This window comes from Phyllostomus discolor, chromosome 8, assembly GCF_004126475.2.
Source record: "Phyllostomus discolor isolate MPI-MPIP mPhyDis1 chromosome 8, mPhyDis1.pri.v3, whole genome shotgun sequence".
NCBI classification, from domain to species: Eukaryota; Metazoa; Chordata; class Mammalia; order Chiroptera; family Phyllostomidae; genus Phyllostomus; species Phyllostomus discolor.
This window is the reverse complement of record NC_040910.2, coordinates 16,076,026-16,091,410: the sequence shown is the minus strand read 5'-3', so window position 1 is coordinate 16,091,410 and position 15,385 is coordinate 16,076,026. Positions and strand designations below refer to the sequence as shown.

The 15,385-nt window shown below is 41.7% G+C and overlaps 1 pseudogene; it reads right to left on the bottom strand.

Moving 5' to 3' along the window:
• Positions 1–701: 701 nt before the first annotated feature.
• LOC114503582 lies at positions 702–1,317 on the bottom strand (annotated as a pseudogene).
• Positions 1,318–15,385: the final 14,068 nt, after the last annotated feature.

The following is a 15,385-nucleotide window of genomic DNA, read 5'->3' as shown; positions in this document are numbered from 1 at the left end:
ACACAAATGCGTCCTTTGTTATAATTGTCATTTCCTGAGGGGCAGAAAATGTACTAATTCTTTATCTATGTATCAGTTAATCTGCACAAAAATTCGGAAGGGTAAGGAGTTTTCTGAGTTACACAGGAGAAAACAGATTCAAGAGGTTAAATAATTGGCCTGAGCTCTCTGAGCTAGTGATAGAGCTGGTCAGAGAGCACCTGTCACCTGAGAAATTTTGACTAATGACTTTATTTATGGACAAGAAGCCCAGGTGTATTGAAGACACCCAACCTTGGATCCTCACGGAGGCAGTGAGCAAATGCTGACTTCCCTGGTGTCATTCATCCTAGCCAAAGTCTGGAGTTTGATTCCTGCACTCCTCTTCTAGATCTAACATCTACGTGTTCTAATCTGGTGTCTTGTAATACAAACAAGGGGAAATAAGCCTTTTTGTTGGTTCTTCCTAAGCTAACCTACAAAATTGAAATTGTTTTAAAAATTTCCTGATCATTAAATTAATGCATAACCACTACTTACTTTTTTGGTACATACTATAATCTTCCTTGGATATACTGCATACACAGACTACCTCTGTGCTTTCAGCCACAGTCATTGCACCTATATGCTTTCTCATGGGTGGACCTTTTCTGCCAAATTTGTGGAACCTTTCTTGATTTTCCCACCTGTTTTCTATAGCACTCTTGTTATGTTAGAACCTTTTACTTGTCTTCTTGACATTTTAAGTTTGTAATGAAAGTTGTAGGTAAGATGACTTTATTCCTGCATCTTCTCAATTGTTCTTCTTCGTTTTTGCCCTTGCCCTTTCCTAATGGGCGAGATCTGGCTTTACATTCAAGGACCTTTTTGCGGTCCTTGTCCAGCTTAGTCTAGCGACAACCACCTTGCCGGGGTGAATGCCCACATGAACAGTTGTACCATTAACTCTCCCCCGTTGCACTCATTCAGTGTAGACGGCATATTTCTTCTTGTGACCCTGGACTATGTTGCCAGTTACTGCCCTTTGTAATGTCCTCACACAAACTGAACTTCATCATCCTTTCAGTTGGGCATGGATTGAACATTGTACTTCTGTCTCAGCTCCTTGGAAAGAGGAGAAGACATCGTCTTCCTGCAAATGTGGGAAGGTGCAAATGCCTTTTACTGTTCTTGTTCTGCTTAGAACTCAGAGAAGGATGGAACTCCATTTTGACCACTGGTGCTTCTATGATGCTGCTTGTCTGTTTTTTTAGACTGAGTTCCTAGGAGCAAGCTAAAGTTCTAGAACTATCAGAGTAATGCAAGGGGGGGGGGGTGAGGCCAAAATGTCAGATGCACAAGTTATTCCCAGACCTCTTTTCGAACTGGGGTTCTTCTGTGGTGAAGTTTCTGCCAATCAACAAAGAAATGAGAAAAAATATACAGTGAGTTTTTCATTTAGTCAAACTTACTCTTAAGGATTGTGCTTTATTTTGAAATTGTTCACTGAATTTCTTTTATGTGATGATAATTATAGAATAGTTGTTTTCTAAATGTCCTTACTTTGCAGAATAAAAAGTTGGTAACTTGATTGACTCCTATTTATTTTTTATTTACGAATTTTTCTTGGCCTATGAAATCCTACAGTCTAGTAATCACTGAGACAGGGAATGGCCACTGAATTCAGCAGCCACAATGCTTTCATGATCCTAATCTGTCTGCTCTGCTTGTTTTAGGTGGCCTCTGTTCTTTCTGGGAATGACAGCCGAAGCCTGAGGGTGGATCCAGCTTGATAGTGTTTGGAAAATAAGAATTGCCTGTAACTGGCAGATGATACTGGGGTCAAAAGGAAGCTGTTAGTCATTCTTGATGAAATTCATATAGATAAAATGAAGTTTCTCTTTATTTGTCACTGTATCATGTGAAAATAGGTAGATAGAATTTTGTCATCCATAGAAGGTATGTTCAGATCAGTCTCACTTAAAATAATGCATTAATAAAAATTCGAGGGATTCTGGTAGGTGGGCATGTTATGTTAACTCTTGGCATATATCTCCATATCTCTGTAGAAATATGTCCATGGTGGTTTAAAATGTCCATAAAAAGCACTGGCTGGTGTGGCTCAGGGGATTGAGTGTCAGCCTGAAAACCAAAGGGTCACTGGTTCGATTCCCAGTCTGGGTACATGCCTGGGTTGTGGGCCAGGTCTCCAGTATGCAAGAGGCAACCACACGCTGATGTTTCTCTCCCACTCTTTCTCCCTCTCTTCTCCTCTCTCTAAGTACTTTTATAAATAAAATTAAAAATACCCATGAAAAGACTGTACCCTTAAGTCTGTGTGGGCTTGTGACTGATTTGACCAATAGAATATAGTGAAAGTAATCAGAATCACCACATGTGACTTCAGAAGCTACATCATAAAAGGCCATGCAGTTCCACCTTGTCTGTTGGAACACTTGTGTTTGGAACGTTCAGCCATCATGTAAGAGGTCTGACTGCCTGAGGCTGGTGTGCTGTGAAAAGCTAAGACAGAGAGAACCCTTGAAGGTACTCTGATTGACGGTCACCACTGAGTTCAGACCTTTGGTTAGGCCAGCCCAGGTGCCAGTCATGTGGGTGGAGAAGCAGACTCTCACTCCCAGCCATTCGAGTTACCTGTCACCCTTTTGGAGTCTTCCCTGCTGAGGCCCTAGACTTGTGAGGCGAGCCATTCCTCCTCTGCCTTGTCTTGATTCCTGACCTGGAGAATCTATGAACTCAAGAAAATTAGAATACAAGACACAGACTGGGAGATAATATTTGCAAAAGTTACATCTCATAAAGACATTCAAAATATACAAAGAACTCTTAAAACTCAAAGACCTCACCAAAGAAGACCTACAGATGTCAAATAAGCATATGAAAAGATGTTCCACATCAGGGATCTGCAAATCAAAAGAATGACATATAATTAAACACATACTAGAATGGCCAAAATCCAGAACACTGATACCAAATGTGGGTGAGGATGCTGAGGAAAAGGAACTTTGATACATTACTTGTGGGAATGCAGAATGGTACAGCTTCTTTGGAAGACCGTTTGGTGGATTCTTGTAAAATGGAACATACTCTTACCATACTATCCAGAAGTTGTAGCTTTACTATTTACCCAAAAGAGCTGAAATCTTATTTCACACTAAAACAGATATGAATATTTATGGCAACTTTATTTGTAATTGCCAGAATTTGAAAGCAACCAAGATGTCCTTCAGTAGGAAAATGGATTAATAAACAGTGGTATATTCAGACAATAGAATATGTTCATTGCTAAAAATAGAAATGAGCTATAAAAAGACCTAGAGGCACCTTAAATGCATATTATTAAGTGAAAAAGCCACTCTGGAAAGGGTATATGCTGTATAATTTCAACTATATAACATTCTGGAAAAGGCAAAACTATGAAGACACAACATTAGTGATTTCCAGATGGCAGTGGGGGAAAGATAAATAAACAGAGCACAGGATTTTTAGGGTAGGGAAAATATTCTTTCTGATATTATAATTATGAATATATGTCATTATACTTTTGTCCAAACCCATGGGATGAGCCCTAACGTAAACTGGAATTTGGGTGATTTTGATGTGTTAATGTGATTCATCCTTGCTAAAAATGTACTGACCGCCCTGGCTGGTGTGGCTCTGTGGATTGAGTGCCACCCTGCAAACCAAAGGATTGCTGGTTCGATTCCCAGTCAGGGCACATGCCTGGGTTGCAGGCCAGGTCCCCAGTGAGGGGCGCACGAGAGGCAACCATACATTGATGTTTGTCTCCATCTCTTTCTCCCTCCTTTCCCCTCTCTCTAAAAATAATAAAATCTTTTAAAAAATGTACCATTCTGGTGAACATTCTGATAAAGGTGGAAGCAACTCATGTAAAGGGGTACTGGGTATATGGGAATTCTCTATACCTTTCAATTTTTTTGTAAACCTAAAACTCCTAAAAAATAAAGTCTTTTTTTTTAAAGAATCCATGAGCATAATGAAATGATGTATTTTACTTCACTTACTTGGGGTTTGTTATGCACCTGTTCCAGTGAATAGATAACGGAAAACATATCTGTCTATTTATAACTCTGTGTCTAATCTCAAGGAGGCTTCTTGCTTAAAGTGCTTTTCCTTTTGCCTAGAGCTAAATTTAAGCCTAGGTCAAGTGCCTCAGGTTTTTTTGTGTGTGTGTTTATTTTTATTTTTATTTCTATAAGAACTTATTTGAGCCAAATTGACAACATGCTAGGGAGGAATGTCTCAATCACTCCAGGTTTTTCTTTTTAAGGAATACGTTGCCTCAAGAGTCTGATTGTGCCAGTCAAAAGAACTAAGTGAGTTTTAGGTTTAATTGGTAAATGCAAGGAAGAGATAAGAGCAGGTCTTTCTAACTGATTTTGTGATAAGCCATTTTCTCTCCTCCCTCAATGGGAGGGAAAATGGTCTATTATTCACCAAATGAGTGGGGAAGAAAACAAAACAGGGTACAAGTTGTATTATCAAACTTTAAAAAACTAAGAGTTACAAAAAATTAAAAGAATATTTTAACTACTTTTAAACTATTTACTATCTGGTCTTTACAGAAAGTATGTCAGCTCTTAATTTGGAGCAAATTTTTAAACTTTTATAATGGGCTCTTATGAAGTTGTTGAATGCGTCGCAACATAAAGCTCATTCATTTCTTCACTAGGAAAGTACTTACATTTTAGTAGACTTTCTCACACTAAATATTTGGGAAACTATTAGTTTGTTCCCTAAACCAACATTGAAAAATCATGCTTTTATTTATTTATTTTTGTTATCTTATGTAAGAGTAAGATTCTCTGATATAAAAGGAAGATTCACTGATTTTAAAGGGGCTTCACAGTGAATTGCGAGTAACAGGCCCCAGAAGTCCTTTAGAGCCAGGGTGGAGTGCAAGAAAAGCCACACCACATGTGACGGGTTAAGCAGTGGATGGAGGCGCCATCTTTCCCACTTTGGTCTCTATTTCTGATTCTGCTCTAAGCAGGCCATGTCCTTTGAACCCGAGCATGTTCCTAAGACGGAGATTCCCAAACTTTCTTGTTTTACAGCACCCTTAGAATCTCAGTGATTTTTTCAGGGTTTCTTGAGATAATAGATAATAGTTCCACTTATCAAATAATTGGGTCCAAACAACCTAATTGTAGACATGACATAATGTCTAACAGAAATTCTCTCAAAGATTAAAAGTATCTCATGGTGTTTTTCTCAAAAACTGAAAATATCCCATGGTGCCTCAGTGAGTTCACTCCAGTGCCCTGTGGCCCTCAGTGCACAGTCCCTGCTGGAACTGCTGCCCTTGGGTCTCCCATTTGTGTCTCTGAGATGGACCTTCCTTTGCCCTAGGCCTTGCCTCTCGTTTTATCTGATACTGCTCCCCACGTTTCCAGAACTTTTCTAACAATAATTTCTGGTGACTCTCTTCCCTTACAGATTTAATTTTTACGTTCTGGATTCAGGTTTATTCTTTTAGTATATTAACTTGCACATGGGATTTTCTTTATAAAGGCTCTTTGTTTAAACTACTAAACTAAATATTTAAATAAATGGGAGAGTTGCCTCATCTTCAAAGGTGCGGTACTTGAATTACTGGATTAATGACAATGAGGCTCTCCAGTTTCCTCACAAGAAAGGTGATAAAGTATCTTAAGCCACCTGATAATCCTTGACAGTACACGCTATGCTTCTTTACTCAAGAGAGGAGCACTGTGAATGGTATAAACAACTTACATAGTAAATAATAAATTACCTTTTTAATGAATTATTCCTCAGCAGATGACCTTTCTAGTAGCTGTATCTGGTGGAGAATTTTTTTCCCTTATCTCCATTGATGTTTTATTTTCAGGCTGATTTAAGTGATACTTGTGGAATATGAATTACAAGGTTAAAAGGAATTTGAAAAACTCATAACTTTATTTTTATTTTTTTATTGTTGTTCATGTACAGTTGTCTCCATTTTCCCCTCACAACTCTCCCCCACCCCACCCATCCCTGCCTCCCACCCTCAATCCTACCCTTCTTTGGCTTTGTCCATGGGTCCTTTATACTTGTTTCTTGACGTTCCTTTCCCATTTTTCCCTCTATTATCCCCCTTCTCCCTCCCCTCTGGCTACTGTCAGTTTTTTCTTATTTCAATGTCTCTGGTTATGTTTCACTTGTTTGTTTTGTTAGTTAAGTTCCACTTATAGGTGAGACCATATGGTATTTGTCTTTTGCCGCCTGGCTTATTTCACTTAGCATAATGCTCTTGAGATCCATCCACATTATAGTGATCCGTCCTTGCTATCGTGTAGGGTAGGAGCTCTTTATTTCTCTCTGCTATGTAGTATTCCATTGTCTAAATGTACCACAGTTTTTTGATCCACTCATTTACTGATGGGCACTTACTTGAAATCACAGATTCAAAACTAGATAATTCAGAAGATTTTGGATAGAAGGTATTTCTGGTTAGGAAGAAGATTCTGTGCATCATAAAAACAGAAAAATTTTTTTACTGAGACACATTCTCTTAGGATTTAAACAAGGATCACCATGGCATTGGTACATGCGATGCTAGACTCTGGTAATCCCCCTTGGAAAGAAGGCTTTGAATTACATGAGGTTCAGAGAATTCATGGAGGATTTTATTCCAGTGTGAAGAGCTCTCTGTGGTACTTGAGTTTTACCTCTTCCTTTTCTCAGGCTGTCATTTGCCTTTGTGTAAACTACGGAGCACATGTCCTGTATGGCTTTACACAGGTAAGACATGAGGTAGGCTGGCAATTCCTTGCTCTCCGGCACTGTGGACTGACTGTGCTGCGCATGCGTAATTCTGAATGGGGTCCACAGGGCTTGACCAGTGTAACCAGTGCTGCTGTTTATGTATCATCTTTGTTATGCAGGGCAGAACGAGTCATTTTTTGCTCCTGGAATGCAAATCATGTGATTTGTGTTTTCCAGTTTTCTCATTTGGGAAAGGAGAGGAAAACAAGGAGAGAGCAGTGTCACTATTTTGTTTTTGTTTTTGTTTTTTTCCTGCTTGCACTCTCCCTGGAGCCTTCTCTGAATCCGAATATAAGCCAAGCAATTGTCCTCCAGCTGAGTGTTTTCTACTTCCCCTGTTCTGAGGAACCCTGGCTCTTCTGATCAGTGTCCCCAGGAGGGAAGACAAGTGGAAAACATACCTTGCCTGATGTCATTTCTGTTGCTGCCATATCAAATAATCACAAACTTAGTGGCCTAATGTATTTTTATTATCTTAACATTTCTGGAGGTCGAGTCTGACATTGACCTCAATGAGCTCAAACCTGGGAGTTGGCAGGGCAGCATTCCTTTCTGAAGGCTCCAGGGAGGATCTTTTTTCCTTGCTCATTCGAGCCATTGGCAGGATCTAGTTTCTTAAAGTTGTAACACTAAGGCCCTTGTCCCTGCTGGCCGTCAGCTGATTGCTGCCCACGGCTTCTAGAGGGTGTCCACATTCCTGCTCCGTGGTCTGTCTTCCTCACCTTCAAAGCCAGCAGCAGTGAGCCAAGTCCCTATCAAGAGTACCCTTTTTTATTTTCATCATAGTTTTAAAAAAATATGCACCCAAAGATATGTTTACTGACTTTAGAGAGAGAAAGGAAGGGAGAGGGAAGGGGGTGGGGGGGTGAGAGAAAGAGAGAGGAGAGGAGAGAGAGAGAGAAACATCGATGTGAGAACACATTCATCGGTTGCCTCCTGCACTTGCCCCAACTGGGGATGGAACCTCAATCTTTGGTGTGTGGGATGATGCTCCAACCAACTGAGCCACACGGCTAGAGCTTCATCATACACATTTAAGGACCCATGTGAGTAGATTGGGATCATCCAAATAATCCAAATTAATCTCATTTCAAGGTTCCTAACCTTAATCACGTCTGCAAAATCCATTTTTGCCATGCAAGGTAACATATTCAGAAATTCCGGAATTAGGACATGGACATCTTTGGGGGTCATCATTCTGCGTACTGCACCTGGTGATTCTAAAATATGGGCTGACGCAAATGGAACAAATGGTCCTCAACTTTTAATCATTGTGAAGCTGTCAGTTTTGTACATTGTATATTGATATCTAGAGCTTTCTTTCCTATGTTAACTGAGACTTTCCTACATCCACTGACAAGTATTTGAGGACAATTATTTCATATAACTACATAGAATTAGGGGAGGGAAATAGTAAAGGAGGGATACTGAGATGAGGGAAAGTTTTATTTTTCCTCCAAAAGTGGAAGAAAGGAAAAGCCACCTGTGAGCATGGTTAAATGCTGAGGGGAAGGAATCAGGAGAAGGAGAGCGGGGTGTAGCCGACTGGAAGTGATCTCCCCAAATCTGTTCTTCTGCCATAGTAGGAGAGCTTGAGGTAGACATGCGACCATCCAACAAGAAATTCCATTTCTCACACCCCTTACTGGCTAAAGTTTCAAACAGTGATTAGACTTCCTGTGGCGGTGCATTCTCTGCACACTTGGAGGGCAGAACATGTTGTCCAGCATAGACCGTCTAGGATAGCCTGCAGGCCACACTCTCCATCAAGCAATGAATGGGTAAGGGAGCAGGAAGGCATGTCTGTGCTGGCTCTCTTCAGATATCCAGAGAAGACAGTGGGAAATTTTACAAAAAATGCCTTTCTGGTTACAGTGGGGAAAATGGAATTCCAGAGGCATGGAGGCTAGGCAGTCCAGCCTAACTGACAAAGACAACTTCAGATGCAGTTGGCACAATAATGAATCACAGAGAAGGTATAACAATAGGGGCGTTTGAAACAAATGGGCATCCTAGAGAGGCTCTGCTTTACATAGTAGAGGGGATACTTTAAGGTCAGCTGGGGAGAAGCTAACCAGGTACTATTGTTAGGATTCATGGCTTCTTGCCAGGTTTCCAGGACTCAGCCAGTATGTAGACCTAAAGCCCCTCAACAGAAGTGGAGGCCCGGTGCCTGTGGAAAAGACCCCTCAGCACAACCAGAGATGTGCTCAGTGAATAGCCTCCAAAGTGTTCCACAGAATGGCCTGGAGCTATTTACCCACGGGACTGTGCAGCGGGGGAACAGAAATACCTAGAACTTCGGGAGCTCATATACTGGCTCTAATCTTACACTGATACTCAGAGGCCCCAAAGACTGTGATAGTCCACCAAAGTGGGAGCTTATGAATGTCAGGAGTTAGATGGAGCCTTGGCCCAAATTCATCTAATGGTGGGTCTAGTGGGACTTCAGACCCATCCTATGTTTATTATTCCAGTTCCAGAATATGTGGTAGGAATACATACACATGTATTTGGTAGCTGGTGGAGTACCCTCTGGTTCCCTGTCCAGTGGAATGAGAGCTATTATGAAAGGAAGAACCATCTAGAGTTCTGGAACTCTTCCCATGCCAAACACCAATGGCAAGTGGTAAGCAGTGCTCCTGGAGAGACTGTGGAAATGACCACTGCCATAAAAACCCGGAGGGAAGTGGGGGTAGTGGTTCCTGCTATAGCTGTGTGAAGTGTTTCTGCTCAACCAGAGTGAAAGCCTGAAGGACCTTGGAAAATGACAGATTATTGCAAACCTACAAAGAATGTGGTGGTAGTTGCAGCTATAGTTATAGATACAGTATATTTACTGGAACGTGTTATCACCTGGCACCTGACATGCAACTATTGACCTGGGTATGCATTATTTTCCATCTCAATCAGTAGGCAAAATCAGAAGCAGTTTGCATTTATATAGCAGAAACAAAGGTATACCTTTATTATATTTTATAAAACATCACTTGGGTCCTTTACATTGATTATCATATCGTTAATTCAACATAGTGAGCAGAAAGTAGAAAACACATGTACCAGAAGGTGGGAGACCCACTCTGTGGTAGTTCAGGGCTCTGCCACTTTAGTGAAGTGTCAAGGTGTTCATTCATTTGGGGCATAGTAGGAAATTCCTTCCGCAGAAAGAGGCAAATGGTAGTACCTTGCACTAATCACCATAAAGGGAGAAGCACAGTATAGGATGAAACCTTTTGGATTTTGGCGATTATGCATACAACATTTGGGCACGCTGCTCCGTCCCAAGCTGCCAGTTTTAGGTGGGTCCTGGGAAAAGAATGAGCTCTGCAGCCTGTCCGGGCTGGGATGCAGGCTGACGTGCCACTTGGGCCTCATATGGAGCAGATCTGACTGTTGTCTCAGGCTTATCAAGGAAGCCATACACATGGTGAAGGGAAACAGCCACGCCTTTTGTTATTATCAAACAATTGCTCTGAATTAACACTAACTGCCAAATAATTCTAAATAATGATTACTGGTCATATGGTTCTGTCAGGGTATCAGCAGGTCATATAATTCAACCAAAGTCACACGTGGTCACTCAAACGGGATGACTTGAGAGTTTCACAGGGGATGTTTACAAAGGTTTGGGCAATGCCTATGGAAACCTCTTGAAATGGTGCAGTAGCAGGGCAAAGAGAGGACGTAGTCACTGGAACGTGAAGGTAGAGAAGCTGTGTGGAGTGGGTCTTCTGAAAAGACCTTGTATATTGATGGACCTTGTGGAGGGCTGACCCATCAATGGAAACAGTTCCATCTCATTCTCCTCCCTTTCTCTGGTCTCACACTCATGCCGCCCATTGGCCAAACCCAGCTGAAAGTCAGAGGACAAGGGAGCCTGTTGGTATGGTTTGAATAGACCAGCCTCCTGAGGCATGGAACACAGCCGAGAAGGGCAGAGGATAGATTTGGAGTGACAAATGGAAGAAATCCAACCCAGCAAAACAAAACAAAGTATTAAAAACAATACGTTAGGTTACACCAGTCCTACTCCCAGTGTTTATTACTGGCTAACTTTCTTATTATGAGCTGGAAATTAGATTTTTGAGACACGAATTTGCTTAAATTTCTATGATAAGCAGTATTGTTTATTTTTATTCCACACCCATATACATATGAATGATTTACATCTTTGACTTGCTAGTGTCCTTCTGAAACTGGCTGATATCTCCTCACCATCGCTCCTATTTCACCCATAGAAAATATGGTCCATTATGATTTTTGAGTATGACCTCATTTTTATGTGACCACAGAGCTGGCCTGCTGCAGATTTGCCCCAATTACTTCAGCCGTCTTCACGGCGGATCCTCATCAGTATGGGCTGAAGGAACCGTGGGACCATCCACACCGATTACGAAGTGGCAACGATAGGATTAGTGGTGCCATAGCCTGTGCGTGCCGCACAGAGACATTCTTCTAAAGAATCAGTTTTTAAAAATCAGCAGAAGAGAAGAAGCTGACCCTTCCAAATTTTTTCCATTTGAATTTTCAACTACACTGTCACCAGCATTTTTAAAAACTAGTATAATAGGACATGTGTCCTGAAATAAGTGCCTGACATCTTTGGGACGAGCAAGTGGGTGACAGCATTTATATCTGAAGTTCATAGCAACACCAGACTGACCGTACTAGTTATCCTCAGGGAGCGCAAAACGGCACGACATAGTTTTTGAAAGACAAAACAAGACGAAGTGAGAATAAATTTTGAAACTGAAGACTAGCAAAATTTTCTGCTAAAATATATAATATCAAAATGAAGCTCGATGGTCCAGTTTTCTTTCCAGTTATAGTTGATCCTTAAAATTTCTAATAATGAGCTGTTTTCATGTGTTGCATTAGCTCTCCCATTGTCATCTTCATTCAAGGCCTTAAAGAATTTCAGTTTTAAGAAGGAACTGTGGTTTCTTAACAAGATTAGTTTAAATTTGGGGAGTTGTGTGTATCTGTGTGTACAGTTACAAATTTTTAGACCTAGCAGGGTTTTGTTTTGGTTGATTTTTCCCCAGAAATGAGCTGGACACCTTCTTATTGTGGAAGCCTCTTGATATAAATGGATATTTCTACTTATAACATTTCTATTATTTATTATAAATATTATACTTATGTATTATATATTTATACTCATAATATTTATTGTGTAGGCTACATGATTCAGTTTAGTGCTAATGTAAAGAAAAATATTTCATTGGTCTTAACTTGCAACTCTTCAAGAAAAGGTTAGGGATCTCAGAACCTCTCTTAGCTGCTATTTCATCATTTTTTTTCTTTTACTTTTTTCTCAGTAGGTAGGACCTCGTCTCATGACTCTCCAGCGGTTTGACCTCCGTATGCCTGATGGCAGAGAAGACTGAAGACATGTTTCCCTGGGGTCTGAGGTAGCTTCTGAAGGTACAGCAAGGGGGAAACTTCTCTCATATTTTATTCGAAGAATTTATTGGAACTTTGCAAATCTATTCTTATATTACATATGTATTTCTATTATGCTTGGTACAGTGCTTTATAATAACATGCTCGATATGCATTCATTGTTGCTGATAATGAAATCCTGGAAGGAAAAGAAACAGTGAACTTCCAAGCTCCTCCACTTTCTTCCTGGTAGGAGATTCTTGAATCTGAAGTAGTGTCAACAGCAATTTGCGTGATTATATTAAGTGTGAATTTTTGTTTTGATTATGTTAAACAAAATGTCCTCAAGTGAACACAGGTTTTTATCTTGCTGAAAGTAAGAGATTTAAAGTAACTCTGACCACACTTACTGCTGTGGGTGATCAAGGTTCGGGGCCGGACGAAACAGGGACGTGTGCTCCCTCCCAGGGGTCAGAGCTTCCCTCCAGACAGGTGCATCAGGCCATCAGTCCGTGTCTCTGCCACCTGAGAGGCGAGAAAGGAGCTAGTGCAGTGTGGTGGGGTGGGCTTTAAGGACTTAAGGAAACATGGTAAATTTTACTGAAATGTTGAGGGAAAGCCCACCATGTAATCACAATGAAATGGGGCTACTGGGCCCCCTTGAAACACTGGAAACCACTGGTGTAGAACAAAGAGCACTCTGGAGCCAGGCCAGTATTACTCCTTATAAGCTCTAGGACAGGAGTGTCAAACTCATTTTCACTGGGGGCTACATCAGCCTCGTGGTTGCCTTCAAAGGGCTGAATGCAGAGGTCCTTGCCCCTAGCTAAGGAGTAGTTACATTTATACAGTCCTAAAATTATATTTGACCCTTTGAAGGCAACCATGAGGTTGATATGGCCCTCGGTGAGAATGAGTGTGACACCCCTGCTCTAGGAACCTTCAATAAGATATCTCTCTGAGTCTCAATTTCCTTATCTATAAAATGGGTTGACTTAGCATTAAATGAGACAATATACCCATGGAGCCTGTTATACGTAAGTACTTCCCCATGTGGTGTACACCTATGAGCTACTTTGCTCACAAGTCTCTACTTTCTCCTGAAAACTGCCTCTTCCTTTCTACCCACATGGTACAGCAGGAGTAGTCATTTTGTAACATGACTCAGCCCACTGGCCAATGAGTCCTTTCTCAGAATTTCTCGAACTAGGCACTACAAAGTAGAGCTGAGAGAGTCTCCTGTGAACCCATCTGAGGAAGCTGTGGGGAAAAAAGTCTGGGAGTGGTCAGCAGTTAGCATAGGTCTCCCACAGTGTGGCAGGCTGGTCTATGGAGAGGAAGGTGAAGGAGCAGGTAGGTGGAGAGCAACAGGAGAGGCAAGACAGCAGGGAGCAAAGCTGGCATTTGAGGGCCTGTTTCTGACTCTTCCTGAGACCTAATCTGATTCAGTTCCGTGAGGAACCCCAGGATCCTTGGAATAAATTTCTCTTTTACTTAGCTAGTGTGCTGGATTATGCCATGACATCTTGGTTAAGCTGGGAATTATGTTTCCACAAATCTCCTTCCATGTACAGTTCTGGGTTGGAGCTGGCTAAAGAGGAGCTTCCCAGACACCGAGGGGAAGCAAAGACCATTATTCTCGGAGGGGCACCCTGACCAGGTAGACACAGAGGTACCTGTGGGGCCCACTTTGTTCTTGCTCTCAGTGTCCTGCTCCTCGTCCCACTGGGCGGCTGCTCCTGCTCACCCAGAGCAGACTCAGCCTCCTCCTCCCCTCTGGCTGGACACTGGGCTGCAGGCCCCAGAGGCGGCAGCTGCACAGAAGGAACATCTTCCCAGACATCTGTCCGTGAGCTCCCCCTTCAGTCCCACTGAGGCCGCTGGGTGTAGCTGCCTCTCAGGTTTCCCTGCAAGCTTCAACGTAACCGCTCACGCCAGTGCATTTAGAAGACCTACTTAGTGATTCGCTCGTGTCCTCCCACCTTCACTCCCTCAGCTGCTCCCACATTTGTGTGAGGTCTAATTTTTGTAATAAGTCTCTTGTTCCCATAATACACTAGTGTTCTGCATCTCTGAAGTCTTACTGCAACAGCTAGTGTGTGTTTATTTCACTTGCATACAAATCAAAATGGTATCAGTCATTTTTTCTAGGTCTTTTGCATTCCTTAAACAAAAAGACTTTAAAAAAGTATATTTTAGAGCAGAAAAATGATAAATTTTCTCACATAATTTTTTAAAGATTTTATCTATTTTTAGAGAGAGGGGAAGGAAGGGAGAAAGAGAGGGAGAGAAAAACACCAATGTGTGGTTGCCTCTTGCACACCCCTTGCTGGGGACCTGGCCTGCAACCCAGGCATGTGTCCTGACTGGGAATCAAACCAGTGATCCTTTGGTTTACAGCCCACGCTCAATCCACTGAGCTGCACCAGCCAGGGCTCACATCATTTTTTTTTTTTTATAAAGAATGGGTTTATGATAACTAATGGAAATTTCATTGTAATTGTCTCATATGCCATGACCATCTTGAGCCAGGTTGGGGAACACATGTTTGACTTTTGCCTCTCCCAGAGCAGTAGATAAAAACTCCTTGAGCAAGGTACATTATGAGGACACCAGGGTCTGGAACACAGAAGATACACCTTGAACATGGTACTAGTGACAATGACCTTTCCTTCATCTCCATGGGCTCATCTCCAGAAAAGCAGAAACTCTGGAATACACACACACATTTGTTACAGAGATTTGACCTTATGCAAGTGTGGGAGCCGACTTAAGTGTCTCTGTAAGGATATTTGTTGTCTTTATGTTGGAGGTGAAGGTCCAGTCTCCCTAAACCTTGGGATACCTTTCTTTACAGCAAACCAGAAGAGTCCTTCGGGCAAAGGAAGACAAAGCTAAGATGAAACAGCACAGTTAGAAGGGCTGTTTCTCTTGGCAAAGAAGATTCAACACAGTACAGGCATTCCAGGTACCCAGCGCCATTGGAATCTGCTCATATGTCTTCATTTCAACGTTTTTGAGGTCCCAGTCATTTAGAACATGGCAAGAACATGTTCTAAATGACTGGGAGGGACATGTCTTAGAACATGTCCCTTCTAAAGCGAGGGACAAATCATTGCATTTGACCTGTATGCATTTTCTATTGCTGGTAACAAACAACCAGAAGGAGTGGATTACAACCACCCAATCTCACAGTTTTGACAGGTCAGGTGGCTGGCTTGTCTGCACAGGT